General features: G+C 46.7%; 2 long non-coding RNA genes across 5 annotated transcripts in view; both read right to left on the bottom strand.

Moving 5' to 3' along the window:
* Nucleotides 1-2766: 2766 nt before the first annotated feature.
* LOC307222234 overlaps nt 2767-27896 on the bottom strand; it is a 47836-nt gene continuing 22706 nt past the window's right edge. For 2 of the 4 annotated variants that reach the window (XR_013841654.1, XR_013841655.1), the window contains exons 3-5: nt 8964-9087; nt 4171-4241; nt 2767-3001 (exon numbers count right to left, since the gene is read on the bottom strand). This is a non-coding gene — a long non-coding RNA (uncharacterized lncRNA). Of the gene's footprint in view, nt 3002-4170; nt 4242-8963; nt 9088-10986; nt 11204-11592; nt 11703-27896 lie in introns of those variants that run through there. The other 2 variants (XR_013841656.1, XR_013841657.1) reach the window with 2 other exon arrangements.
* On the bottom strand, nt 5015-7444 carry LOC307222228. Its single transcript, XR_013841648.1, has 2 exons — nt 6366-7444; nt 5015-6050 (listed from the first exon to the last, which is right to left on the bottom strand). It is a non-coding gene; the product is annotated as an uncharacterized lncRNA (long non-coding RNA).

The raw sequence follows: 27896 nt of genomic DNA, 5'->3' as shown, positions 1-27896 counted from the left end.
CACTCCTGGAGGCCTCATCCACCAACCTCTCTGCCTCCCATTAGTCACCTTGGCCTCAAGGGAAATGATGCAGAATAATAGCTAAAGGAGCTGAAAGCCAAGACCAAAAAACCAAATGAAGAGATATATGAACCTTTTCCTCAGTTTTGCCTTTTAGTCTGCTCTCATTTTAACTCGCTCCTCCCGTTATTTCTCTCCTTCGAATCCTTTCTTTCCCTTTGTCAAATAAAGCATTTTTCTTTCTTCCCTGCACTGCCCATTACTCTATTTCCTGAATTGTCTGCATAGGTGCCAACTATGCAAGGTCCTGGGTGCCTGGGCACCCACAAATTTTAAATAAAGGGGACACCCCCAACATTCTGTTGCATGGTGTGTACATGGTCCACAGGGTGTGCAATTGATGTCAGCACGCTGCGGGACGTGCTGACATCACTCATGCACGGACGCATGCCACAGTAACATCACCTTGCCCCAGGCACCCACTGTTGTGGGGGCAAGGCGACGCGCCTGATTGTCTCCATTTGTGCCTTCAATACTTCACCTTTAGGAAACTCCCTTCTCTTTTAGTATTTCTGACTATCTGATCTTGTCTAGAGCACAGTTGAGACAAGCCTAGTTAGCTCAGTTGGCTACAGCGTGGTGCTGGTAATGCCAAGGTTGCAGGTTCGATCCCTGTATATGAGACAGCTGCATATTCCTGCTTTGCAGTGGGTTGGACGAGATGATCCTCAGGGTTCCTTCCAACTCAACAATTCTGTGATTCTACTCAAGAATACATGGATAGAAGTGCACCCTGTGTGTGCTCAGAAGGGCTCTTTTAAAGCCTGCAAAAGACATGGTGCCTCCAAGAGGTAGGTGCAGGGGGACTGATGTCTGGGGACCACAGCCGGAAGGGTACCCAGACTTGGAGATTTCATGTTCTTTCTTTCAGAAGCCCATCTGTGTTCCCACTGGAAATGAAGTTATGAAGCAGAACCCCCACCCTCTAGTGCATTGTTCTCATCCTCAAGTTGTAACCCTTTGAATAACCACAATCTGCCTTTTGTTTTTTACTAGCAAGAAGTACAGATCTTTCCTGGGGTGTGTTTGTCTGCAATCAGGTGGCTCCCTAGAAATGATCTTCTGCAATAAGTGTGGGTGGGTCTAAGAGGATTCCCTGACCCCAAATAACAAATGCAAAATGTAACAACTGTTCAGTGAGGCTTAGGCAAGAAGAAGAAGAGTTTGAACTTTATATCCCGCCTTTCACTCCCCTTAAGGAGTCTCAAAGCGGCTAACAATGTCCTTTCCCTTCCTCTCCCACAACAAACACTCTGTGAGGTGAGTGAGGCCGAGAGACTTCATAGAAGTGTGACTAGCCCAAGGTCACCCAGCGGCTGCATGTGGAGGAGTGGGGAAGCGAACCCAGTTCACCAGATTACGAGTCCACCGCTTTTAATCACTATACCAGAAGCTAAAGACTGGGCACTCAGTGAGAACTCACAGTATATTTAGATTAATGTAAAAATGTATACATGTCTAGTTTGAACTCTCTTTGTGGCTTTAACAGATGTGTGTGTCTGGGAGAAATTCAACAGGTTAGGCTTTTCTTCTAGGAGATTCCATTCTGGAGAAAAGCTTCACTACCAGGTATCAAACTATCAGTGTGTACATAAAAGGGTATATCTTGGGGCCTGACAATGCACCTAAAAGGGGGACACAACTTTGAATAAGATTTCTTGGGAACTGGGGAAAAGGAGGTTTCTTGTGGCTTTAACTGATGTGTGTGTCTGGGAGAAATTCAACAGGTTACCCTTTTCTCCTAGGAAATTAAATTCTGGAGAAAAGCTTCGCTTGCGTGGAAAGACACGGTGTCAGGGACTCAGCGGGAGCGCAGGGAGGAGAGGAGATGGAGAGCGAGGGGGAGCAATCCGAGGGCAGCGTAGGAGAGGATGACAGCAGCCCAATAGATTCCGTGAGCCTCTCCAGCGAATCGGAAGATTCACAGAAGGGGGCGCCGATGGGCAGGGCAAGGGGGGACCCAAGGGGGACACCCCAGAAACAAGGGGCCAGCGGGGACTCCCAGAGCAGCAGTTGGAAATCAGGACCAGCTTCCCCACCAGAGCGTAGTGGGGGGAGGAGTCCCAGGTATCAGAGCCCACATATTCACCACCAGCGAGAGAAGAGGAGTCAGGGGTGGCCACGCCTCCATCAGAGAGCGAGGGAACGGTCAAGAGGAAAGTTGCAGGCTGGGCGCGCGCGCCAAGTTCAAATGTACAGGCGAGCGGCACAGAAGGTAGCCCGGATAGGGAACCAGGTCCTAAAGCCCGCCGGAAGGAGGGGGAAGAATCATCAGGGTCAGCGTCAGAGGAGTCCAGGAAGGATGAAACCCTAGCGGGCAGGAGGGCCCAGAGGAGAAAGGAACTTAGGAAGAGGTGGAGCAAGGCGAGAGTCTGAAACTGGTGTGGAAGGGGCGAAGACTCAGACGGGACTTTGCCGGTCTAAGGTCGAGACGTAGAGCTTAATAAAGACTTTTGTACATAACTACAGCCTAGCGTTGGTCCTCTGTGAGCTGGGACCTGGAGGCAGCTCTGACACACGGGTATATTTTTGGGCCCAACAATTTACCTAAAAAGGGGACACCACTTTGAACATGACATGAGGCATATGCATTTTTTTTTGTTTTTTTGTTGCAGAGCTTTTTCCTCTTTTCAGAGTATGTTGGAGGGCCCAGTACGTGGGGGCACCTCAGGATAAACATCTTGTAGGTTCACATTCAAGATACCAAATGACAGGCTTGAAGACCACAATTTATTTGCAATTGCTGAATTTTGACAGGTTCCTTGAGGCAACTGGGGTGACTGCCCATGAAATCAGGGTTCAGGGCTAATGGAAGACAGGGGTGGAGTGGAGGTATCAAGCAGTGGAGGTGTGCCTTTGAGATCTTTTGGTGAACCTTCTGAGCATCTGGGTTGATTGCAATCTGCTTCTCAGTTTTCTTCAGCCATAGCCGCCTCTGCATCTGTGAGGAGAAAGTAGAGGGCATGTGATTCATTACTCTGAAAGATCAGCCCTCAGGAAGCCAGGAACTACACAATTAGAGAACTGAGAGGGACTTTGGAAGTCATTGAGTCCAGTCCCTTTCATTACAAGCATCCCCAACTTGTGGCTTTCTAAAGAAAGTAGGGGCATTCTTGCTCTCTCAATCCCAAACACAAATCTGTTGGGATTGGGTCCATTGTCCCCCTGTTTTTACCATCAGGAATTGCCTCCTAACGTTCTACCAAAATCTACTTTCCTGCAACTTAAGCCACAAGACCCACTCCACTCCTCTGGGGCAGCAAAAGATGATTCTTTGCCATCTTCCAATTGAGAGCCTTCCATGGATGTAAAGAGTGTTCTCCTCTCCTCTCCCCCTTCACTCTTCTGTTCTCTAGGCTGAACCAACTATGTGTTGTATCCAATGTTAGTGCCAGTTCAAGTAGGCCCATTGAAATTAAAGAGCATGCCTAACATAGGTCCATTAATTCCAATGGCTCTAATCGGAATATAAATCAGTTGGATATGACTATAACCTTTCCTCTGAGGGCATGCTTCTCGGGTCTCTGCTCATCCTTATTGCCCTCCCCCCCAACTCATCCTGAGTCCTCTATTGATTGCCTTCTCATCTTCCTAGAGCAGCATTCACCTTGTTTAATACTTGAGCAAATGATAGACATTCAGCAAGTCAGTAACTTCCCATCATGGATACTTCTTTGTTAGCAAAGTTACACCTGCTGAATTCTTGTCTGCTAGAATTAAAGGAACAGGAGCACCTGGCATGAACAGAACAGCCAAAACAGAAAGCCATCTTGACCAGGAAGTTGCCATCCTAGGTGTTCTCTCTCACTGCCCAAATCACGTTTGAAAGGACAATTCTGCTGAAGCCCATAGAAAGGGTTGAAGCATGCAGTTGGCCTTATTGATGTTTAATGCCTGAAAAACTTTTCCCTGCTCTCCCATGTGCCCTCAAGACAAGATGTTAGCGAACCATGATCAAGACCATAAATGGTGCGGATCTCATTTCTCAGTGAAGAAGGACTTTTAAATATTTAATAGGAGAAAAAGGGAAAGCTGCCAAAGCATAGAGAGTATCCAAAAGGTTCATCATCCTTTCCCCCCATCCCCCGGAATCTTCCGGTCCATACCAACCTCTTTTGCTTACATAACTTCCTGTGGGTTTCCAATTTTCGTCGTAACAAATACATTCCATTTTCCCCGCACTAGAAATATAAAGAGATGCAGCTTAAGATCTGAGTATGCATCTCCAACACATATTAAAAATGACTGAACAGCTTCCTCCACCGCAACAACCATGCCTCTGAATCCTGGAATGATTGTTTGGATATCAGCTGAAACAGCTATCCTTAAAAATTATTTAGGGGAATTCAAGGCACTCAGAAAACAATAATGCACTGTATCCCATATTAGTCCTCTGTGGGAGTCATAAAGCTAAGGCAGAGGCTTGTAAATACTGCAGGGTGCCCCCTGACATTCCTCTGGGCAATGATTACCTTATATGGTAAAGGGGCAATAAAAGCTTGACCGGATGAGGTAACATGAGATTGGCAAACGGCCATGCGGCTGGACAGAACAAAGGACAATAAAAAGTGACCGGAGAGGAGAAGAAGTCTGAACGAGCTGCTCTCTCTTATTATGGAAATATTGCTGGCTTTCTGTGTCTTTATTTTACCCTAAAGAAATGCCACTTGTGACGGCTGGCTCCAACAAGTGGTGCCCCATGTGAGGCTCAATTAAAAGAAGAGGAAAACTTAAGACAAAGGAGGCTGACTAAAGAAAGCAGTGTGAGACTGACTTCAAAGAGAACCGTGAGAGGCAACTTAAAGAAAACAGTCTGAGGCAGACTAAGAGGATTTTAAAAGAAACTGTGAGAGGATTTTCGATCCAAGCAGTGGATATCATCGGCTCACTACGTCCGGCAAGGATTGCAAAGTGCTTTACATCTTTAAAAAAAGATCCCGGTGAGTTCGATCCCTTTTATATTGATTTTAGAAATATGGGCAGCTCCCTGTCATCTCCGCAACAAAAATTTTTAAGAGACTTAAAATTTCTCCTCTCCTCCAACAAATTGGAAGTTCCTGATGGTGATTTGATACAGCTCATTCTGGCCATCGATGAGCATTGCCCCTGGTTTCCTGCAGATGGGACTTGGGAAAAAAAACAATGGGATAAGATTGGAGCACATTTTCATGGACATCCCAGCATAGGTGTTAGAATTTTAAATGCTTGGTGTAAAATTTGATATGCTATGGGTTCTTTATCACCAAAAAATATCTCCATGGCTGCATTGCCAACACAACCTTCAGCTTCTTTAATTCAGCCTGCTGTTCTGCCATGTGTTCCAGCACTTGCTTTGCCAGCAGCCCCAGACTCCAAACCTCCAGATTACAGTTCCTCACTAGAGGACCCAATCCTGCAAAAATACAGTGGTCTGGCTGGAAATGACCCTACTCTTTCAGCGGCAGAACAAGCTACCCTTTTTCAACGTGCAGTATTTGCCTGTTCCTTATCACAGGATACCATGGCATTCCCTGTTATTGTGCCCCCTGCTGGTGCTCCAGCAGGAACTCAAGCCCAGCACCAACCTTTTGACTTTAAAATCTTGAAAGAGCTTCAATTGTCAGTTAGGACAAATGGACTGCAAGCTCCATTTACACAAGCTCTTTTGGAAGCTACATTAGCCCAGCTGTTGTTTCCAGATGACATCAAGCTTTTGGCACGTACAGTTTTACCCCCATCAGCTGGTGTATTGTTTGCCCATGAATGGGAAATCGCTTGTCGTGCTTGTGCTCCTGCTTTACTGCAACAAGCAAGAGGGAATAATCTTAATCTTACCCTCGCAGATGTGATGGATGCTATGATGGGGCGTGGGCCCCTTGCTCAGGCTTCAGTGCAAGCCACACTGCTGCAGATCTTATTGAGGGATACTGCTCTTGCTGCTCAACAAGCAATGAGAAAAATCCCGGAACCCACCAGTATCCAGTCTAGGTGGGGTTCAATCAGACAAGAACCTAGAGAATCATATTCTTCCTTTATGGACAGGCTGATTACAGCAGTGAGTAGACAAATTGAAAATCCTGAAGCCAAACAAATAATTATCAAACAATTGGCCTTTGAAAATGCAAATGAGGATTGTAAGGTTGCGTTGCACCCGATAATACACAATCCTGCCACAGACACAGCAGCCATGCCTCGCATTTGTCAGTCTGTAGGTACAGCAGCTCATCTGTTAACAGCAGCGTTAAATAAAAACCAGCCTGTAGCCACCGATACAACGTTTCCAGCGTGGCAAACCAAGATCACTGATACCTCAGTGTGGGTAGAACAGTGGCCTCCACCAAAAGAAAAATCTGCAGCAATGGCACCATCTCATTTCTGAACAGCTTATTTCTGAACAATTGACTTTCGGCCACATTGAACCATCTTCATCCCACTGGCCCCAGCAGACAGGAACGGTTTGCTTTTACATTGCCAGTATATAACAATTTGCAGCCCACCCAGCGATATCAGTGGGTTGTCCTGCCTCACAGCATGCGGAACTCCCCTACACTTTGTCAGCATTTTGTGGATGAAGCATCGAAACCTTTCCGCATGGGCCACCTAGAGGTGCTACACACAAACTGCATCTGGCAGTGTTTGCCTTCCTCACCATTTGCCTTGCCATCCTTTCCTGCACCGTTATACAAGGAAGAGGAGCAGACGACATAGTCCAGTTGAAACCACCATATTTCACCTTATCAGCTGGCAAGCCGCTGTCATCAGAATCCTATTCTGGTTGGCAGCATCCACGGCTCAGCCACTCTCGAACTATAAGAACAGCGTTGTTGAATAAGACTTTTAGGGGAGAAAATTATCATAAAATATGGAGGGATAATACTTTTGTACAAGATATGATTAAGTTTACCAGTTTATTGCATGCTTCTAAATGTTGGGTGTGTATGCCTGCCCCCATTTGTTTTCAAATTAGAGAGGGGAAAGAATCATGGGGCATATATCCAGACTGTCAATATACATTGAATTTCACTTTTAATAGCTCTTGTTCTCTTACAGGAACATACAGTGACCAGTCTCAGTGCTGTAGGAGTGACACGAGTGCATGGCTATAAACTAGAAAGGAAGCCTACCATGCAGCTTGGAATCAGAATTCTTATATTCTTGGCTTCCGGATGGAAGTTGGCTTCGACATTTATTAATTTTAGTGATCACTATAGTAGTTATTTGTGTTATTTTGTGTTGCTGTATTCAATGTATTCCTTCTTTAATCTCTATATGTACTGCATGGTTCTCCAGTCCGCGGCCCGCTTCCGGTTTCACAAGAGTCGCTTATCGCACTTGATATAATCGTATTGGAACGGACATTTATGACTCTGATTAATAAAATAAAGAAAGAGGGCATGTGGGAGTCATAAAGCTAAGGCAGAGGCTTGTAAATACTGCAGGATGCCCCCTGACATTCCTCTGGGCAATGATTACCTTATATGGTAAAGGGGCAATAAAAGCTTGACCGGATGAGATTAACATGAGATTGGCAAACGGCCATGCGGCTGGACAGAACAAAGGACAATAAAAAGTGACCGGAGAGGAGAAGAAGTCTGAACGAGCTGCTCTCTCTTATTATGGAAATATTGCTGGCTTTCTGGGTCTTTATTTTACCCTAAAGAAATGCCACTTGTGACGGCTGGCTCCAACAGTCCTCCTCAGAGTAGACTGAATTTGCATCAATGGACATTACTAAATAGATTCCATGAATCTAAGCCCACTATTTATAGTGTGTGTCCTTTGAGGTAGACGTAAGCTTACAGTGAAGACGTCGTAGACCATTGATGAGCAGAAAATTGACATCCATCAATTTAGTTGGTTTGCAGGTGGTTTAGCCACAATCTTACATGGGTGCAGAGTGGTTGACTGTGCAATGGCACCAGCCTTCCTGAATGCACAAAGTGCCCTCCAGATGTTTCACACTACAGCTCCAGCCAACTTGGCCAACAGTCAGAGGTGTTGTAGCATCCAAAGAATCTGAAGGGCTCCAGGTTAGGGAGCATGGAGCACACTAATAACAGTAACCATAATGATAATAATAGAGAATGGAGAATAGCTTCCTGCTTTGAGCACACCTACATCATAAACAAGGAATGTTCCTGGAACTTCACAAATCGCCACTATCTCCCTTTCCTTAGCTTTAAAACCAGGAGAGCCTCTCTACCCTTTCCCTGTTTAGGAATTTCTAGAAGGCCAACTGGGTGCCCATTTATGTGTTCCTGAGACTCCACCCTCTTTGAAGAGCTGCTTGTGGGACTCTGGCCTTCCTTTGTTTCGGATTTTATGATCTGCTACACACCAGTCTGCCATGCCTCTCCAGGTACAAGGATGTCCTCACCAAGCATCTGAAAGGATTTCCTTTCCCTTTCATACTTACGTCCCCTCTGTACACCTCTGTACGCAATCTTGGGCCCATGGACAGCTCATGAGTGCCAGAACAGACAGCAAGATCACAACTTGGCCAACAGTCAGAGGTGTTGTAGCATCCAAAGGGTACCAGGTTAGGAGCATGGAGCACACTAATAACATTAATCATAGTGATAATAATAGAGAATGGAGAATAGCTTCCTGCTTTCAGCACACCTATGCGATGAACACAGAGTATTCCCGGAGCTTCACAAATCCCCACTATCTGCCTTTCCTTAGCTTTTAAACCAGGGGAGCCTCTGTACCCTTTCCCTGCTGAGAAATTTCCAGAAGGCCAACTGGGTGCCCATTCTTGTGTCCCTGAACCTCCACCTTCTTTGAACTGCTCCTTGTGGGACTCTGACCTTCCTTTGTTTAGGATTTTATGATCTGCTACACACCAGTCTGCCATGCCTCTCCAGGTACAAAGATGTCCTCACCAAGCATCTGAAAGGATTTCCTTTCCCTTTCATACTTACGCATTTGGTGTACACCTCTGACGACCGCAGCCTCCAGCCATTGCACAGCTCATGAGTGCCAGAACAGACACCAAGATCACAAGATTCTTCATGATGAATGGAGAGGGAACTGGCTTTGAATCAACTGAAAGGAGAAGCGGGAGGAACTTGCAATTATATTTTTAGTGAACTCCAGAAAACATACAGTAAGCACAAAGCAATAGAGTCCACGAGAGCAATATCTGCAACAACATTTAGAGTCATATTACAAAGGATAATATCACAAAACATATGAGGAAGTGAATCAGAATCATAGAAATGTAGAGCTAGAAGGGACCCCGAGGATCATCCAATCCTCTGCAATGCAGGAATCTCAACATAGGCACACTTGACAGATGATTTAGAGTAAGACTTAGAGCACATCTCTGACATGAGCGAATGTTCTTGAGCAGCATGTAGGCTATTTAGGAATGCCCTCCACTGTGCAGCTGGACCCATTGGAAGTTGTAGACAATGTCCATTCTTGTTCACATAAGATGACCAACATGCTGTGTCAGATTTGTCTTTAGAAACTTACTCCTCAATCCACCCAATTCGGATAAATTAATCTTTCTGAGAATGCCATGTCCCATGTTTTGTCCAGCCTGCCAACCTTTCATCGAAAATCCAGTTGACTTCCATTGGATGTCTATCTCTAGTAGTGTCATTGCCCCCCCCCAAGAGCCTTCAGGCCAGAGGGGAAACATTAGGGAACCCACCCACCCCTTTTTATTCTTTTATACTTAGAGAGTTTCCCAGTATACTCCTAAACAGGCAGCATCCCCTGAACAGGCCTGATGCTGTGCAACAGTCACCAACTGACCTTAAAATACCTGGGCTGGATTGCCCCTCTTCAGATCTGAGCTCCAGGAAGTCAAAGCAACGTCTTATCTCCCGAAGTAACACACTAAGGGGTTGGCAAAAAGGATATCCCTTGTTTCTGGATAGAATCCCAATCCTAATTGCTGCTGAAAACAGGAAACATTAGGGAACCCACCCTCCTTTTGAATGTTTTTATTAAAGATTGCCTTGGGTTAGTACATACACTGTTTCATAAATTTTTCCTTAGAGATCAATGATATTCTTTCTGACACTTTAACGTATAAAGTATAAGGTTGGGGGAGAAGAGCAGGGGGGAGAGATGGGGGGTTAGTGAACTTTCATTCTTTTACATAGTGCATGCACAAGGTTTTGGGTCAGTGCCACGTGGGTAGGTTCTCTTCCTTTTTTCATTTATTAGTTTTTGTTGGCACTGAGAGGCATTGGGGGGCCTAGGGCATGGTTGATGGCCCCCTTCTTTAAAGAAGAGACAGTGGTACCTTGGTTTAAGAACAGTTTAGTTTATGAATAACTTGGATTGGGAACGCTGCAAACCCAGAGTAGGTGTTTTGGTTTGTGAACTTTTCCTTGGTTTAAGAACATGTTCCACATCCTGTTGAGTGTGTTCCATTTGTAAACTGAGTCCCCCGCTGCTATGGGAAAGCATGCCTTGGTTTAAGAATGCTTTGGTTTAAGAACGGACTTCTGGAAAGGATTAAGTTCATAAACCAAGGTACCACTGTACTCACCCTCTTCTGGTGAATTCTCAGACAGGCATGCAGACAGAAATTGACTTGGCGCTTCCCGAAGCAAAAGGGACCATCTAAAACTATTAATTCAAGAGTATCAATAAAGGCAAATTTTAAAAAAGCATACATAACATATTTAAATAGAAAGATGTTTAAATAATATACTGTTAACAACTCCTTTAAACACTATTATTTATACATAAAGTTACATGATAAAAACATTTTCAGTATAGAAGAAAGGGCACTAATAAACACATTGAGCATTTGAAAAGTGCCGTAAAACCCAGCACTCCACTCAGGAGATTCTGGCCCAAATTTCTCGTCCCTCAGAGCATTTTTGTCTGCAGTTTCTTTTTTCCAGGTATTTCTGGGGAACAGCCAGGACAGCACTGGGTTGAATCTAACTGCTGCAGGTCAAAAGAAAATGGGATTCTTACCAAGCTAGTGGTCTTTCACTCTTTCTCCAGGGATGGAAAGAAATTCGCTTTCAGAGAAGTCAAGAGATGTGTAGAGCAGAAGAACCCACCTTTGGCTGGTTTAAATAGCCAAATGATCAGTATCTTAATCTTAATCAAGATTAAGATGCTCATTGACATTTGGAATTCACACACTCGTTCCTCCAGGGACAAGCCGTTACAGAGCACAGGGAGTTACTTCCCCAAAGCACTTCACATTTCTCATCGCCTCGTTGGTTCTCCAATGAGAAGAGACGTTAAGTCATGTAACTCTGTCCTTAAGTACAAGGTGGGGGTTAATATTCCCCCACCAATTTATGATAGTTCAAATGCGGCATGAGGCACCCCTGATCTGAAGTGGGAGATTAGTGGGGAAGTGTGAGGATGATGTCAGGAGGTTATCAGCTGGTGGTTGGAACTTCCAATCCTGCCTTGGGGAGTTTCCCCTGCCCCTTTCCAAAAGCCCTTTGCTTCTCATTGAAGCTCAGCACTTGGGGCTTCCAAAGGGCCACCGATCAGCTGATAGTTGGTGCTCCAGAGACCCCTTTTGCCCTCACCCAGGCACCTTTGCACTTGCCCATACCTGACCTCAGATAGGATGTCAGGTGATTGGGAAGCTTGCCCAGAATTGTCTGATGGGCGAAATGGGGAGGTCTGTTAGGCCTCCTTGAGGCTGAAGGTTCATCATCCTTGCCCTGGCACAATAATGTTTAGAAAAGAAACGCATGTCAATATACCCTGCAAAGTTTAACATGAAGAAGTGGGAAAGAGGAAGATGTGGGAACACTCTGCAAAAAATATTAAGAAGGAATGCAGGATGAATGCTCCTTGTCATGTAACATCAACACAACATGCACACCAAATATGCTTAATAAAGGCCAGGTATGCCCAATCTCCATGTGAACTTTGTTGGAGGAAATTGGGAAGAAGCCTCACTGAATGTTTCACCTGGAGGAGACCTCCCATCAAATTGTGATTGACAGGTACCAAGGAGTCCATGTGGTGGCAAGAAGCTGTTTCCTCCAAGCCCTGCTTGTGGGCTTCTTGTCGGCATCTAAGCGATCCCTGTTGGGAATCAGAGCCAGTTTATCAATATTCTTCATTAACTGTGTTGCCCAGAACTAGGCACCGTGCAAGAGATCAACTTCATCGCCCTCCTCTGCACACATTCCAGTTTATCAATATTTTTCCTGAACTTCTTGAACTAAACACAGTGATCTAAGTGTGGTCTGAACAAGGAAAAATAGAGCTGTAGCACAAGATACTCTAGGATCAATCAAGTGTGTGTGTGTGTGTGTGTGTATCCCCAAATAGAAGCAAATAGATAATATCAAGTCAACATAAAACATCTCCCCTCCTTTCATAACAGAACAGGAGAGCAGGAGCATTAGCACCATATATACGGAAATCATACATGAATGAAAGGCAAAAATAAATGCACACAGGAATAAATGTCTGATTCAGATATCTGAAGATGCACATCAATGAGCAGCTGTTCAGAACCTTTGATTCTCCAGCTGATCAAAAACTCTGGGAGTATAGCCAGAGATAAGAGTGAGTGAGTCCGAGAGACAGGGAGTCTGACATGTGGGAGTTAACTTTTCTTGGTGAGGAATGCATTGAGGTTTTCTCCATACGAAATAATGGAAATCACCGGGCAGCTTGTTTTATAAACTGTTTCTCAGGAGCAGATTACATTCACATAGTAGGACTTGCATGTACAAGTACAGAAATAGGAGCTGGACCTCAGCCGAAGACCAGGAAAGGATGATGGAAGCCAAATTGTCTTGGTGGTTTCCAATACAGATTCTTATCTATGTGATTCAGAAGTCTCTAAAGTAAAGTCCCACTATATAACGTTAAAGGATAATGACCATTCTTCACCCCACAGCAAATAACAGTCTGTGGGTAATCTTTTCTAAGACTGCAATGTTCCTAATATTCTTATACCATGTTTGCAAGGATAGATTGTCCAAAAGTTCCTATTGTTGTAGTACTGTTTGCCTGACAGCAGCCAGTAAGGATGCTAGAAGTTCCTTTGAATGGAAGCCCTTGTCTGAGTCCAGAAATAAAGGTAGTATTGATTGATCTAACAGATACCTGGTTATCATGTTGCACTGTTATATCAAAGCATCACTGTAAGCCAAAGACAGAATAGTAAATAAGGAGCTGTCCTCTTAAATTAAGATATATAATACATAATTCCCTCCATTGTTTCAAATCCAGGATTGTGATGCAGCACTACAAATCTTCCAATGGCAATGGCTGTCTTAGATTTTTAATATCTATAAGAAGACCTAATTCCCTCCATTGTTTCAGCACGTCCAGGAAATGAATATTCCTCTTAAATCCTATGTCAGACAGTGTATCCGTGCCAGAGGCATCATTTTTAGTCTTAGCCACATACCCATTGATGAGGCTGTGGATTTTGTGTAGATAAGGACAGGACTGCAGAGACTTCCGGGTTAGCGCCTCCGGCAATGGCTGAATTCCTCTGATCGGGAGGAACTTGCTCCGTGGAGTTTAGGGTCTGGCCGCCATGGCGAAGGCAGAGACCCACTAAAAACCACAGGCGGGAGAAGCCTGTGGACGTGGGATTCGGCTGGCACCTTTTGCACCTCCCCTACTCGCAGGGAAACCCGGTTTCAGGGATCCGGAGCGACGTGGGGTGAGTGGCGCGGTGCTTTGAATCGACTGCTTTTTTCATGGAGTGAAGCCGCATTGCTGTTGCCAGAGAGCGCTGACTTTTTCCTGTGGACAATTTGATCGTGAGTAGAACGGAAAATTGGATTTTTAAACGTCTTAATTTGGCATCGAACGGGGGAGGTTTTAAACAGGAAGTCCGCCTTCCCTTTTTGTAAATAGACTAAAGCAAAGAGGTTGCAAGCTAAAGTCTTGGAAAGTCTTTTGTAAAGAATTAAATTTCCATCGGCTAAAATTGTTAAACCCCCCTTGGAAGCAGGAGAAGAGGGGGGAAATTTTAGATCGTCCAAGCCTGCAGGAGAGAGAACGAAGAAAGATAAATTATCACCGTTTTGAACCTGGAAACGGGCTGCCAATAAAAGTGACGTTTTGGGAAAGTTCATTGACTGTGAATAAAACCTATGTGGACAGATAGCTAAACAAGAGAAATATATTGTTTCCATTGTTTCCTTCTGTGCTCAAAAAGGAGCAAAGGTAACTGAAAATTGAAACTAATTTTGTTGCTGGATCTGCATTTAAAAGGATTGATACAAATAGAAATTGTTTCCTCTAGAGGGAGTCTTTGAAACTGTTACAGGAGTGGATCTAGGGATTTTCCCAGCTGCAGAGATAAAAGACCATGAGAATCAGGGATTGACCTTGAACGGGTAAGAATGTCGACAGAAGAAGCCTTAGTGACTGCATTTTGTAAGATAAGTGCTTTATTGGATCAGCTTCATAAGAAGACAAATGTTATGATTATTAAAATTGATAATCTGGGACAAAATGTGACTGACTTGGGACAAAAAGTGAACATCTATACAGAAACTACGACATGGCAAGTTGTGGAGAAGGCGAGGGAGGAAGTGGTTGTTGAACCTCAAGTAATACAAGTGGAGAGAGCCCCAGCCTTACAGAGGCAATTTGATGAATATAAGTTGTTGCCTCCTATGACTGAATTTAGAGAAAGTCAGATTTTGAGGATCGGAGCCTCGCTTGGACTGGAGAAGGAAAGATGGACAGATCCCCTTATACAGGGATGTTCTGGCTTTTGGGATTTGGATTTGGGTCAGGAGGAGATCGGAGTTGTGGGGGCCTCCAGCTTTGGAGGGATTTTGAAACATGTCCTGAAATATCTTTTGGACTTTAATTTTGACTACGGAGAATGGGCTGACCTGTCGAGAAGGAATAAAGACATTGTTAGGTTGGAGCTTCCCTGAGATCTACTCCTCAGCGCCAAAGGAAGGAAATTAAGAACAAGATCAGCAGAAGATAAAGAAAAGCGTATGTATAAATATGAAGAAGATCCACAGAAGGGACATGGAAAAGAGTAAAGAGCCTCGGACAGAAGATCACCAGGTTGATGGACCATATGGAATTGACAGAAAGGACTGGCAGAATCCGAGACCAGGGAGAAGAGACGGTGGAAGAAGATTGGAAAAAAAGTTTAAAAGTTATTTATAGAAATATTGTAAAATTAATGTGTTAGAAAAATGTTGGAATGAAATTACATGGCTTTAGTAGAAATGATATAAGGAGTTACCGTATTTTTTGCCCTATAGGACGCACTTTTTCCCCTCCAAAAATGAAGGAGAAATGTGTGTGCGTCCTATGGGGCGAATGCAGGCTTTCGCTGAAGACTGGAGAGCAAGAGGTGTCGGTGCGCACCGACGTCTTTCGCTCTCCAGGCTCCAGGAAGCTATCCCTTCGGAGGACGCCCCATGCTTCGCGCTGGTGTCGGCAAGCCTTGGGCACCCGGGGGATCTTCCACCCGGGCGCGCAAGGCTTGCGGGCGGCAGCCTGCAGCGTGGAGCACGGGGCGCACTCCGGAGGACATCCTGTGCTTCGTGCAGGTGTTGGCAAGCCTTGCGCACCGGGGGGATCTCCCCCGGGCAAGGCTTGCGGGCAGCAGCCTGCAGCGCAGAGCACGGGGCGCCCTCCCGAGGACGCCCCGTGCTTCGCGCAGGTGTCGGCAAGCCTTGCGCACCGGGGGGCAGGTGCGGCGCCCTGAAGCAGAGTGCCCCTCGCGCCAGGCAGACATCGGCCAGCCCCACAAGCTCGGGGGACAGCGGGGAGGCGCAGCACCGCCATCCCACTGTTCCCCGACCTGGTTTTGGGGGGGAAATAAAGGGAAAAATTTTTCCTTTATTTCTCCCCTCAAAAAGTAGGTGCGTCCTATGGGACGGAGCGTCCTATGGGACGAAAAATACGGTAAGTACAAATATGTTTTATGGTATTAATGGTAAGATAAGGTTAAAATAAATTAAGATAAGAATGGATTTGCTGAAATAATTAATAATTAGAATACAAAAAAGGGAGGTTTGAGGAGGTCGATGAAACAAGTAAATGAAAGACAAAGAAATGGAAAAATTGGGTGTGTTTTCAACTGTTTTTGCTTTTATTTTTTGTTTTGGATGTATTGTTTTTTGTTTTTGTTTTTGTGTATTGTAATTGTCAGGGAACTGCCATCGGAGCACGAGGCGGTGGCAGGGCTCCCAGATGCAGGGGAGGGAACCAGCAGGGAGAGAGGGAGAACTTCCACTGAGGAAAGAGAGGAGGAGGAGGGGGCGTCGGAGGGAAGACTCAGGGACGCTTCCAGCGAGGGCAGCAGATAGAGCTCAGGACCTCCCATTGGGACGCCCACTCTGTGCAGAAAGTTGTCGCGCAGGGAATCTAGGCGGAGACTCACTTTCAAGGAGCTTTTATGTTGGAAGAAATTCAGGAAACGCCCACTGACAGATTCTGCCAGTGATTAAGACAGCCACGAAGTGAGGGCTGTCCGGTTAGGGAAAGTTTTAAGCCAACTACTCTGCTTGGAGCAGGTTTGCGCTTACGCACAAGCAACCCCTTATCCCTTAACAGCAATCCGTCAGTCCTCGACGTTGTTTGTGCGGAGGGGGCATCATGAGCAAGACAGAAGGAGCCGGAGGTGGAAAGGGAGCCAGGGGAGGACCAACTCTGGAGGAGAGAAACAGAGATTTGGAACAACAGCTGGCTATCCTAGCGGCGTGGCTCGATGAGAGGCGGGCTCAGGATGCACAGGGGAAACCCACCCCCATTGCAAGGAAGGTACCGGGACTGGTGCATAAGTTTGGGGGCGATCCGAGGGACTACCAGGCGTTTAAGACAGAGGTGCCTTTATGCACTGGATCTGCAGTATGATGATTTTGTGGACGAGGGGGTGAGAGTAGCCTTCATGATCGGACACCTGGAGGCTGGGGCCAGGGAGTGGGTTAGACCACTGATGGCATCTGATAATGATGCCTTAAAGGACTTGAGGAAGTTTTTTGCAGCCATGGATTTAATGTTTTCCAGCCAAATTGAGCAGAGCGTTGTACGCAGGCAGCTGATGGCGTGCAAACAAGGGAACCAATCAGTCAGAGAGTACTGGTCGCGATTTGCCATGCTCATACACCGACCTGGGTGGGATCTGACTTCGGAACCGATTCAGATGTTGTTTGAGGAAGGCTTGGCCCCCGCAGTGAAGGACGAGCTTTCCCGCGTGCCCCGCCCGCAGTCGATGGATCAGCTGACCAAGGCTGTGCTTGCGATTGGAGCGTGGCAGGAAACACGGGCTCTGGAGAAGCGGGAAGGCAGAGGAGAGCGTTGGAATGACTTCCGCATTCCTGAAATACCAGAGCAACCTTCCCCGCCAGTGGAGCCAATGGAGATCGGAGGTGCGCGCGCGGGGGGGGGGGTTTCAAACTCTGGCGAAGTTCGAAAGAAGGAGGGGAAAACAGCCAATAAGTGTTTCCTCTGCCAACAGCCAGGGCATTTTGCCAGGGTCTGCCCTCAAAGAAAGGCATGGCAAGGAATGGTGGGGGCGGCCGGGAGTGAGGAGGAGGGGCTTAAGGAGCCGGGAAAAGCCAATGCTTGGCTGCCGACGACAGGGCACAGCAGCCAGGCAAACAACCAGTAAATGTGCCCAAGCCAGAGCCACCCCGAGCAGCCATCGCCATAGAAGTGGTGCTAGAGCTCCCCAACGGCCACCCCCTCAAGATAAAGGCGCTGTTGGACTCAGGCAGTTCCTGCAACTTTCTTAGCAAGGAATTTGCGTTAGAGCACCAGCTGCAGACTCTGCCACTAGGCAGTCCCTTGCAAGTCACGACCATCGATGGGAGGGAACTCCTGGGAGGGGAGGTAACACACCAGACCCCCCCCATGAGAATGAGAATTGCCAGGCACACTGAGATTATTGCCTTTCACGTAGCCACCCTGGCGGGAACGCCAATCATACTGAGAATGAGCTGGCTGGCTCAAGCCGTTTTGAAGGGAAGTCAATCACTGTTTTGGGATTGGTGGGTATATTCTTTTTTTTTTTTTTCTGTATGGTTGTATGTGCCGGTGGTTTTGTAATTTTGCCATATGGTACCTTTGTTTGTTATTTCCTGCTTTTTTTTTCTTGTATTTGTTTTTTTTTTGTTTGTTTTTGGTCATATGAAAAAGAGCTCAATAAAAATATTTATAAAAAAAAAAAGAGAGAGAATGAGCTGGCTGGCGCTACATGATCCGTTAGTGGGATGGCACCAGCGGACGGTCTCATTCGGGTCAGCTCACTGCTTGGAACACTGCCATGGAGGGGAAACCCCGAGGATGGCAATAGCCAGAGTGGCAGGGATGGCGGTGGGAGAGGAGGGGCAGGTACCACCGCAGTACGCTGACTTGCAAGATGTGTTCAGTGAGAAGGAAGCGGATAGACTGCCCCCACATAGGCCCTTTGACTGTCAAATCAACCTACTCCCGGGAGCCCAGCTGCCAGTGGGCAAACTGTACGCCATGTCGGACAGGGAGATGAAGGAATTGAGGGAATTTATAGACAAGAACCTAAAAAGAGGTTTCATAAGGGAATCAAGGGCGGTGGGGGGCAGTCCAGTGTTCTTTGTGGACAAGAGGGACACAAATAAGCCCAGGCTTGTAGTGGACTTTCGGGCCATTAATTCGGTGTCGGAACCCGTGACCTTCCCCATGCCCAGGATTGATGACATTTTGATCAGGGTGAGGAAGGGAAAGATTTTCACCAAGCTGGACCTAAGGGGAGCGTACAATCTGATCAGGATGAGGGAGGGAGATGAATAGAAGACCACCATGTTCACCCCTCTGGGGGCCTTCAAGTACCTCGTTATGCCCTTTGGATTACAAGCGGGTTCAGCGTGTTTTTAATCTTTCATGCATCACGTTTTGGGACCCTTGCTGTACAAGAACTGTGTGGCCTTTCTAGATGACGTGCTGATTTATTCGGAGGACGAGGAACAACACGTCAGAGATGTCCAGGAAGTGCTAAAGAGGTTACAGGCACACCAACTGTGGGTCAAACTGGAGAAGTGCCAGTTCCACACCCGAGAGGTCAAGTTCCTGGGGTACCGGTTGTCAGACAAGGGCGTAGCTATGGATCCAGGCAAGGTACAAGCAGTACTGGAATGGAAGACACCCAAGACCCGGAAGGACGTGCAGAGGTTTCTGGGGTTTGGAAACTTCTATCAAAAGTTCATCAAAAACTTTGCCCACTTAACTGCACCCATCACAGATTGCCTCAGTAGCAAGAAGAAGTTCGTCTGGACGGAAGAGGCGCAGCAGTCTTTTGAAAGGCTAAAGAAGGCGTTCGCTTCGGAAGAGCAGCTTTTGCACGTGGATCTGCAGAAGCCAATGAGGTTGGAGACCGATGCATCGGACAGAGCGGTGGGGGCCGTACTGCTTCAGCCGGGGGGGAACCAGTCCAACTGGAGACCGTGTGCCTTTTTCTCCAGGAAGTTGAGCAAGTTGGAGCAGAACTACACGGTGTATGACCGGGAGCTGCTGGCTATCTATGAAGCGTTTCGACGCTGGAGACATTTGCTAATAGGGGCGCAGCACAAGATCCAGGTGTGCACGGACCATAAGAACCTGGAATACTGGAGAATGGCAAGAGTACTCAACCAGAGACAGGTGCGATGGGCTCAGGAGTTTTCCAAGTTCCATTTTGAGATTTGTTACGTACCGGGGGAGGAAAACGTCAGAGCAGACGCCCTCTCCCGGAAGCCAGAGTATCTGGAAGGAGAGGGAGTGCCGGAAGAACAACATGTGATACCCGAGGACCGATGGGTGTGTGGGGGAGTGTTGGTAGGGCGACGGGAGCATGCAGAGGGGACGGCAGACGACGAGTACGCCCAGAACAAGATCAGGGAGCTCAGGGGGGCAGGAGGAAACCCGGGGGGTTTTGAGGAAAAGGATGGGGCACTGTATTACAGGGGGCGTTGTATATACCAGAGGGGGGCTTGAGAAGTAGAGTACTCAAACAATTACACGACAGCCCCACGGCGGGACATTTTGGTCAACACAAAACCATGTTGCTAGTCACCAGGGAGTTCTGGTGGCCAAAGGTGAGGGAAGATGTACGAGAATATATAAGGGGGTGTGACCGCTGCCAGCGAGCCAAAGGGGAGAGGGCGGCACCCAATGGAACCATTACCCACACCAGAAAGACCATGGGAGGCAGTGTCCATAGATTTTATGACCGATTTGCCCAAGTCAAGGGGCAAAACGGCCGTCATGGTAGTAGTCGACTTATTAACTAAGATGTGCCATTTCATCGCTTGCTCGCATGCGGTGACGGCGGAGGAAACCGCCAAGCTGTTTGTGGAACACATTTTCAGGCTGCATGGCGCCCCTTGAGGGTTTTATCAGACCAAGGAAAACAATTCACTTCCAGGTTCTGGAGGAAGTTCATGAGCCTACTACACGTCGAGGTCAATTTCTCGACGGCCCGGCATCCGGAGACCAACGGGCAGGCGGAAAGAGCGAACAGTATACTCCAACAATACCTACGGTGCTACGTCAGCGAGAGGGAGAATGACTGGGTAGAGAAATTAGCTTTGGCAGAATTTGCATACAATAACGCGGAGCATGTGTCCACGGGGATGAGCCCGTTCATGGCCAATTATGGGTGTCACCCCAGGGCTTTCCCAGGGGGAGGGGAGGAGAGATGGAGTGTGCCAGCGGCTGAAAGGTTTGTGGAAGAGATGGAAGCCCTGCACCAACAGCTTAAGATGAACTTGGAGAGGGCTAAGGAAGTGTACAAAAGGCAGGCAGATAGGAGTCGGAGGGAAGGGGAGGACATAAGGGTTGGGGGCCAGGTGTGGTTGTCAACCCAAGGGTTACCGTTCAAGGGAGGTTGCAAGAAATTAAGGCCAAAGCGACTGGGACCCTTCGAGGTAACACAGCAGGTGAACCCGGTGGCCTTTAGGCTCAAATTGCCTGACAACATGAAACTACACCCGGTATTCCATAGGTCATTACTCTCACCATACAGGGAAGGGCGGGAATTTCAGGGGCGAGAGGGAGAGGTTCCCGCACCCCCACAGGTAGAAGAGAGGGAGCGTAGCAGTCACGCAGCGGAGATACTAGATTCAAGGTGGAAGGGAAGACAGGTGGAGTATCTGGTGGCGTGGGAGGAGGAGCCCGAGTCAGAAAATGCATGGGTGCCAGCGGAAGCCATCAAGGATGAGTTTCTCCTGGAAGAGTTTCACCGTAGATTCCCAAGAAAGCCCAGACCTTTAGCGAGGTTCTGGGAGGAGCAATTTGGCACCACAGATGACGAAGAGGATTTTGCGGGGTTTCCGGCCTCTGAGGGAGAGGGAGGAGAAGTATCTGAGGGAATGGAATCGGATTGGGAAGATTCTCCAGTGGGAAGAGATAGTAGGAGGTGGAGAGCAATGTTCGAGTCATCAGAAGATGGGGAAGGTTCCTTCCAGGGGTTCCCAGCATCACCGGCCAAAGAAAGGGGATGGACCGGGGGTGAGGGGGGTCCTGGAGGGGAGGTGGATGTCAGGGAACTGCCATCGGAGCACGAGGCGGTGGCAGGGCTCCCAGATGCAGGGGAGGGAACCAGCAGGGAGAGAGGGAGAACTTCCACTGAGGAAAGAGAGGAGGAGGAGGGGGCGTCGGAGGGAAGGCTCACGGACGCTTCCAGCGAGGGCAGCGGAGAGAGCTCAGGACCTCCCATTGGGACGCCCACTCTGTGCAGAAAGTTGTCGCGCAGGGAATCTAGGCGGAGACTCACTGTCAAGGAGCTTTTACGTTGGAAGAAATTCAGGAAACGCCCACTGACGGATTCTGCCAGTGATTAAGACAGCCACGAAGTGAGGGCTGTCCGGTTAGGGAAAGTTTTAAGCCAACTACTCTGCTTGGAGCAGGTTTGCGCTTACGCACAAGCAACCCCTTATCCCTTAACAGTAATGTATTGATTTGTTTTGTTTAATTTTGTTTAATTTTTTCCCCTTTCTTCTTCTTTCTGTAATCTTTAAACTTTTAATAAATATCATTTTTTTAAAAAAGGACAGGACTGCAGGATGTGTTTCAGGGGCTGTGTGTCTATGCATTCAGGCTATGCTATCAGATCCTTCAAGTGTCCCAATTTAATCAGGACATCCTGAATTGGCAGAAGCTGCTCTGGCTTCTAATCCCAATCCGGGGTGCCCTGATTTTCCCAAAGACCGCTCTAAGCTGCGCTGCATCTCAAAATGCAGCATGGGCTGGAGCAATCTTCCTGGAGGCTGCTCTAGACTATGGGAAAGGAAGAGGTCAGCAGCAGGGAGGCGGCGAGTGACGGAGATGGGTGGTGGTGGTGGGGTGCCCTGAATTTTTCTCACAAAATGTTGAATGGTGTATGCTAACAACAACCAAGAAATACATCAATGGGTCCAATATACATTCCTTTGGGGGGCTTTCTCCAATGTGCACATTCATATTTGTGAGATGGGTGATGGAGAAGAAAATGATTGGGGAGCTGTGCATTATGCAATTCTGACATGGATATAGGAAACAGTCAGGATATAGGAAACAAAGGAACAGTCAAGAAAGAGAACAGAAGACCACACAGCCTTGGCAAGGTGCGCCCTGTTCTCCACGTCAGCACACGATGACTAATTGCCTTCCCCAATGGCACTTGGTCTTAGTCCAGAAAGAGGTTGCATCACCCAATAGAGCTGAAGAAGGGCTATATAAAGAAAGCAGAGAGCACCATCCTGGCCACAGCAGAGACCAAAGGCAACTCTTCCTCGCCTCTATTCTTTTGTGCATCATGAAGTCGTGTCTCATTCTGCTAGCTGCAATGCTGCTGGTTTCGGCATTGAGTGGTTCAGATGGTGAAGATAAACTGGGCCGTGTAGTAAGTAATGTTAAATGTTTGTGGGTGTCTGTATGTGGGATGGTATGTGGGTGTCAATTGGTTCCTTGCTGTATAGGGTGAAGATGTGTTCTGTTGCTTGTTCTAAAATGAAACAAATGGGTTGTGAGCAGAAGATGAGAGCCCGGGTTGTTTCCAATGGTGGTCCTACTCAGAGCAGACCCATTGAAATGAACGGGTGTGACTAACAGGCCCAGGGGGGGAACAACCCAAATTGTGCATGAGTTGAACTTAGTACAAAGTTCTGAAGTAAAAAAGGGGAGGGAGGGAGGAGAAAATGCATTGTGTCTGATGTTGGTCCTACACATTAGAACATATGAAGAACCAATGACTCATCTAATCTAGCATCTTGTTCTTCCCATAAAGCAGGAGCCAAGCACACGAGCAGTCTCCTCTCCTGCAGTTTACATCAATTGAGTTAGGGCAATTGAGTTGCCATGCGGAGTTCCCAGAAATTTTAGTCAATTTGGCGAAATCCACCCGGATGTCATTTTGCCAGTCTAATTCCCTGGAAAACTTGGATATGTGGCAGCCCTAATTTGGATGCATTTCAGCCTCTGACTGTGGACATAGAGCAGAGTCATCCTGACTAGTAGCCAACAGAGTAGACTCACTACAGTTAATGAGCATGGTTAACTTAGAACCTTTAATTTCCATGGGTTTCCTCTGAGCAGGACTTAGCTAGATTGCAACTCTTTGTCTAATGCTTCAGTTACAAGAGCTGGTTAATTTGTAACTCAGAAATCCTGGCAGGCGGGGGGGGGGGGAATAAAGTGAGCCAAAGTATCATCTAGTCCTGTCCCCTTCAATGCAGGAATCACAGCTCCCAAATCCCTAGCAGATGGCCATCCAACCTCTGCTTAAAAACCTCCAAGGAAGGAGAGAGTCCACCACCTTCTGAGGTTGTCCATTCTATTCTCAAACAGCTCTGACTATTAGGAAGCTCTTCCTGGTGTTTATTTGTAATCTCCTTTCTTGCCTTTGGAATCCACCAGTTCGAGTCCCACTCGCTGGAGCAGCAGAAAACAAGACTGCTCCTTCTTCCATGTGACATCCTGTCAAGAGGTCCATCCCACACAATGTCAGAATCAGGCCAGCACCCTCCAATTGGCAGGCGTCTCCTCTATTGTCATTTCTGTGCCCGCTACAGATGTTCTACATTTGATAAGCATCCTAAAAACTTTGTCTCTCTTGGATTTTCCATTGCTTTCATGGGTGTGCTATTGCTCTTTTATTTTTTTTATTTTTTTATAAATATTTATTAAAAAATTTTTGAATACAAATGCAAAAATAATCAACAATATAGCATATATCATGACATATTTTCAAAACCTCTTTGGACTCCCTCACATCTCCCGCTCCCACTTACATCTTCTTAAATTTTAACCAGCAAATTATCATCTTATTTATATTCCTAAATCCCATTCCTTTAAACATAGTCTAATCGTTCTCCAAATGGTTTATATTTTCCTCGATCTACTTATCATCCTAATTCCATCTAGTTTAGTGGTGGTCAATTGTTTATGATCTAGCATCCTTCTTAACATTCAACCAAATTACAATGCTTTTTTAAATAAATCTTAAATTTCTTCCAGTCTTCTTCAACCTTCTCTTCTCCCAGGTCTCGGATTCTGCCAGTCATCTCGGCTAATTCCATATAGTCTATCAGCTGCATCTGCCACTCTTCCAGTGTGGGTAGATCTTGGGTTTTCCAGTGTTTAGCGATAAGTATCCTTGCTGCTGTTGTTGCATACATAAAAAATGTTTGGTCCTTCCTTAACACCTTCTGGCCGACAATACCCAAAAGGAAGGCCTCTGGTTTCTTAGTGAAGGTATACTTAAATACCTTTTTCAGCTCATTATATATCATTTCCCAGAAAGCCTTCACTCTAGGGCAAGTCCACCAGAGGTGAAAGAATGTTCCTTCATTTTCTTTACATTTCCAACATTTATTATCAGACAAATGGTATATTTTGGCAAGTTTAACTGGGGTCATGTACCATCTATATATCATTTTCATTACATTTTCCTTCAAAGCATTACATGCAGTGAAGTTCAACCCAATGGTCCACAACCTTTCCCAGTCCTCAAACATAATGTTGTGCCCAGTGTCCTGTGCCCACTTTATCATAGCCGATTTAACCGTTTCATCTTGTGTATTCCATGTGCTATTGCTCTTTTAAAACTGCTTTTATGTTTCATATATATGGTATTATATTGTAAGTCACTTTGGGAAGTGCTTCACTAATAATAGTAGTAAAGGTAAAGTAAAGGGACCCCTGACAATTAATAATAATATTATAATAATTTATTATTTATACCCCGCCCATCTGGCTGGGCTTCCCCAGACACTCTGGGCGGCTTCCAAAAAAATATTAGAATACTGTAATACATCAACCATTAAAAGCTTCCCTAAACAGTCGTGGACGACTCTGGGGTTGCAGCGCTCATCTCACTTTATTGGCCTAGGGAGCCGGTGTACAGCTTCCGGGTCATGTGGCCAGCATGACTAAGCCACTTCTGGAAAACTAGAGCGGCATACAGAAACATCGTTTACCTTCCCACCAGAGAGGTACCTATTTATCTACAGTGGTACCTCAGCTTACATATGCTTCAGGTTACAGACTCCGCTAACCCAGAAATATTACCTCGGGTTAAGAACTTTGCTTCAGGATGAGAACAGAAATCGTGTGGGGGCAGCAGCGCAGTGGCAGCAGGAGGCCCCATTAGCTAAAGTGGTACCTCAGGTTAAGAACAGTTTCAGGTTAAGAACGGACCTCCAGACCAAATTAAGTTTTTAACCCGAGGTACCACTGTACTTCTCCTAGCAGTTCGAAAGCATGTCAAAGTGCAAGTAGATAAATAGGTACTGCTCCGACAGGAAAGTAAACAGCGTTTCCGTGTGCTGCTCTGTTTCACCAAAAGCAACTTAGTCATGCTGGCCACATGACCTGGAAGCTGTACGCCAGCTCCCTCGGCCAATAATGCGAGATGAGCACCGCAACCCCAGAGTCGGTCACAACTGGACCTAACGGTCAGGGGTCCCTATACCTAAAAATGTTTTAACTAACAAGTAACATTGTAGTGGGAAGCGGGTGGCGCTTTGGGTTAAACCACAGAGCCTAGGACTTGCCGATCAGAAGGTCTTTGAATCCCCGTGATGGGGTGAGCTCCCATTGCTCAGTTCCTGCTCCTGCCCACCTAGCAGTTTGAAAGCATGTCAAAGTGCAAGTAGATAAATAGGTACCGCTCCAGCGGGAAGGTAAACGGCGTTTCCGTGTGCTGCTCTGGTTCACCAGAAGCGGCTTAGTCATGCTGGCCACATGACCCGGAAGCTGTATGCCAACTCCTCGGCCAATAAAGCGAGATGAGCGTCGCAACCCCAGAGTCGGTCACAACTGGACCTAACGGTCAGGGGTCCCTTTACCTAACATTGTAGAATGACATATCTACTATTGTTCTAATAGGCAAAAAGAATGTTAAATAGGTCAGTGTAGATCCATCCTTGGATACATTTCTCTTCCTCTCCCTCTCTCTGACCAGGGCAATGACAAAAACGTCTTCAAGCGCAAAGTGGTCTATATGAAAGACAGGATCAAGTCTGCGGCCAAAGCAGAAATCCTAGGAAAAGCTATCAAAAGCAGTTTGTTTCCTTATGACTCCGATGATGATGATGAAGATGGTGAGGACCTAGACAACCTTATTATAGAAGTTAGAAGAAGTAATACTAAATGTACTCTCTCTCCCTCTCTCTGTGTGTGTGTGTGTGTGCGCGCAATCTTATTTTTATTTTATCAGGGCAAATGGCCACTATCCAGCCAAACTATTTGGGCTAAACGGGTTTACTTCCTCATTGACCATGCAGCTCTTCTGAGCATGCTCAACACTCTAAGGCCACACCTGCACACCGTTAGCTATTCTATGGGTATGATTATCAGTGAATACAACCCAACAGACAATCTCTGAGTAGGAATAGCAAGAGACATATATCATATATGGTTTCACATGTTTCACCCCTGTGTATTATTTTTTGGAACTCCCAATAAATCATCCATGGTCCTGGTGAAAATCAGTTTGGCTTTTTCTAATATTTTTTTGAGATCTCTTGCTTGGGCTTTTTCCGGGGTGACTCTCCCCCACCCCCATGTGTGGAATGCTCTCCCCAGGGAGGCATGTCTGGCATAATCTTTACCTGTTTTTTTGATGCCAGGCAAAAACATTTGGCTTCTTAAGGCTGGCATTGTGACCTGTTTCAGTGGGGAGGGATCTGGGAAGCTGTATTTTTTGTTTAAATTGGATCTTCCAGATTGTTTTTAATGTACGCCACTTTGGGTCACCCTGCAAGAAAAACAAATACCGCATTTTTCACCCTATAGGATGCACTTTTTCCCCTCCAAAAATGAAGGTGAAATCTGGGTGCGTCCTATGGGGTGAATGCAGGCTTTTGCTGAAGCTTGGAGAGTGAGAGGGGTCGGTGCACTCTCCAGGCTTCAGGAAGACATCCGCAACCTAAGCAGCCCTGCGGGAGTTCCCGCAGGGCTGTCTAGGCTGCGGATAGCAGCTTGCTTCCCGGAGCACTTTGGGAACACATACGCAGCCTAGGCAGCCCTGCGGGAGTTCCCACAGGGCTCCCCACGCTGCGGATAGCAGCCTGCCGCCCAGCGCGACGGGCGCCCTGAAGCAGAGTGCCCCGCCCGCCGGACAGACATCGGCCAGCCCCACAAGCTCGGGGGACAGCAAGGAGGCGCAGTGCCGCCATCCCGCTGTTCCTCGACCTGGTTCGGTTTCCCCGACCTGGTTTTGGGGGGGAAATAAAGGGAATTTTTTTTCCCTTTATTTCCCCCCCCCAAAAAAAAACTAGGTGCGTCCTATGGGACGAAAAATACGGTAACACATGACCGTTGTGGTTTAATTAAATTTATTAATTGCTTGTTAGGGGAAAAACGAGATCTCCAAGTGACTTGCTACATGCCTGCATTGCAGGAACTTAGACTAGATAACCCATTGGATCCCCACTGTACGGTTCTATGATTTCATGAACATTTTAAAC

Source organism: Podarcis cretensis (assembly GCF_951804945.1).
Source record: "Podarcis cretensis genome assembly, chromosome: 8".
Classification (NCBI taxonomy): domain Eukaryota; kingdom Metazoa; phylum Chordata; class Lepidosauria; order Squamata; family Lacertidae; genus Podarcis; species Podarcis cretensis.
Note: the sequence above shows the minus strand (reverse complement) of the source record. Positions and strands in the feature narration are given on the sequence as shown.